The 2,743-nt window shown below is 35.7% G+C and overlaps 1 pseudogene; it reads right to left on the bottom strand.

Annotated features, from left to right (window-relative positions):
- Window positions 1-634: 634 nt before the first annotated feature.
- Window positions 635-1,322, bottom strand: LOC124102710 (nicotinamide/nicotinic acid mononucleotide adenylyltransferase 1-like; annotated as a pseudogene).
- Between the last annotated feature and the right edge of the window lie 1,421 nt (window positions 1,323-2,743).

Genomic DNA, 2,743 nt, shown 5'->3' on the forward strand with positions numbered 1-2,743 from the left:
TAGCAACTCTGATAAAAAGAAAAAAAAAACAAATCTGATCTTAATTTCCTACTGATTTTTATCGGACTTTGAAGATTTAGTTTACAAAACAGGATCACAATTCCTTTCCTGAGTTACCAACACCAGATTGTTTCAAATCTCTAAAAGAGCAATCTGAATCACCATGCTGTATCATTTCTGATTTGGCTTCTACAGTGTTTCTCTGTAAAGGAGCCAGAATAATACCAACATTCCTGTTTTAATTCTCAGAGATTTTCAATATATTCTAGGACCAGATCTCCTTGCTATGATTTGAATATGAGATGTCCCCAAAAATCTCCTGTATTCTTGCAAGAATATTTGAAGGTGAAATGATTGAATTGTGAGAATTGTAATCTAATCAATTCATCCTAGTTTGAATGGACTCGGTAGTAACTGTAGTCAAGTGCGGTGTGGCTAGAGGAGATGGGTCCGTGGGGGGTGTGCCCTGGAAGGGTGCATTTCCCTGTGTTCTCTTCCCCACTACCTTGCTCTGCATCCTACCCACCACACAAGCTGAGCAACTTTCCTCTGCTGGGCCCTTTCCCCATGATGTGCTGCCTCACATTGGACCCAGAGCAAAGAAGTCATCTATAGACTAAGACCACTGAAACTCTTAGCTCCAACTAAACATTTCCTCCTTTAAGTTGTTCTTGTGTATTTTGGTCATGGCAGTGCAAAAAATTGACTGAAGTGGGCTTATTCTGAGGGCTCTCTGAATCTTCCAGGATGAGATGTTGTTGGTGATCCATTAGTTCACCGGGTGAAATTGCACGGGTGTTCCACAGCTCCTCAGACTCAAACATGGCTTTCTGAGCGTCACTGCTATCCTGAGTAACTCCTATGGACCCATAGTCTGCCACCACACATCACCTTCTCCTTTGGCACACCTTTTGTTTCGGCCTTAGTGATTTCTGTTGACTTGAATCTTGTCTTTGTTCCTTCTACTTGCTCTTCCTCCAGTCCTTTCAGCACAGCTGCCTGTGATCAGAATTTCCAGCCTCCAGCTTCTCTTTATGGTGTCTTAACAGTCTCTCTCCACTGCTCCTGAATACCTTCCCACGTGTCCACTTACATCCAACTTGAATTCTTGGTGGCAAGTTCTGCCATGATAATTCCGTTCTGGGAAGGGATGATTCCTTTCTTCTCCTATGCATCACGAAGTTGCCATTGATAACTCTATATTTTTCTGTACTGTTCAGGTCATCCTTGGCCAGTTCAAACAACCTGAGGTTCATATCAGCAATAGGATTAAAGGAACCACAAGGAAGGAGAAGTACTTCTGTCTTCTTTGGTTTGTCCATGGAAAACTCTGACACCTCCCATGGCTCACAGTCCTTTGGATAAAATGGTCATGTGGATGCCAAAGAGGTTTAAAACCATGGCTGGATGATCATTGGCTCATGGAAGAAACAGGTTATTACTTAAAGCAGATAATTAGCATGGAAAATAAGTGATTCCATTTGATGTTATAAACATTTCCTATTCCATACACTCTTCATTCTGTTCAAGGAATATATTCTAATATATTCTGTTCAAGAAATATATTCTAATAATACAAATTATTGAACAACCTTGAATTTAATAAGATTTCATAGATATTAAATATGTCTCTGCATATGGCCATTTCCTTTTTTTAAAAAAAATAGAATCATTCTGTAACTTCTATTGAGCACTATCCTAGATCATTGGACATTCTATGAAATCACCAGTAAGCAATTTTAGATAGGTATGGAGAGATCTGAGAATTATTCAAAAAACAGCAATCAATGCCTTGCTATAGGAAAATGAATGAAAGAAATAGTAGTCAATATCTTATTAGTAAGTACATTGCCATCATATTTTATATTGTGCTTATTTTATGTTTGTTAAGAAATTAAAACAATTAAAAGGATGGGTTAATTCATAATAGCAGAAGCTAAATAGATTAGTCACCACTTCCACTCTACCAAAAAAGATTATTGCAAGTATTATTCAGCATACTGACTAATCATTTATTAAAACTATGCAGAGTTAATGTTGTATTAGATTTTTTTATTGTATGCCCCATTTCAAGTGAAATATTTGAGTACTAGCTGTAAAATATTCTCTGATATTAAAATTTTTTAAAGTTACAGAAGTGAAATATTTTTCCTAGTAATTTTCTTTCTTTCTTTCTTTCTTTCTTTCTTTCTTTCTCTCTTTCTTTTTCTTTTTGGTGTTGGGGATTGAAGATCAGCACTCTATAATGAAGCTACATTCCCAGCCTTTCCTAGTAATTTTAGATGAAAATAGGAAAAAATCTAAAGTTAGGGATTTCCAAATCACCGAATTGAATTTTAATTCAAATCAATTTGTGTTTAATAGGATGTAATTATAACTATAATCATAATGAATTGTCAGTTCACAAATGTTAATAAGTGTATCAGCTACACTATGTGGAATGGGCACAGAATTCCAAGGGAAAGGTCTTACATTTAAAATAATCATAACATGCACTATTTATGTATCCTTGAGTAAATCATTTAACCTTATGTCTTCCATTACTCTTTTTTAAGTTTACACATTCAAAATGAAAGATGAAAGTCAAACAAATTGTTTTGAATTGGAAAGTTTAAATCTTGTGTTGATGGATAAGTCATGCTGTAAAGTTGTAACCTGCTCAGAACATTCAAGGTAGAGAAGCAACAATTCTACAGCATTGCAATTTCCAACCCAAATTTACTTTATAATCATGATCTAGCTA

The sequence above is a fragment of the Marmota monax genome, unplaced genomic scaffold (genome assembly GCF_021218885.2).
Source record: "Marmota monax isolate L192 unplaced genomic scaffold, Marmota_monax_Labrador192_F-V1.1 WCK01_AAM20220418_F8-fsc00002, whole genome shotgun sequence".
NCBI classification, from domain to species: Eukaryota; Metazoa; Chordata; class Mammalia; order Rodentia; family Sciuridae; genus Marmota; species Marmota monax.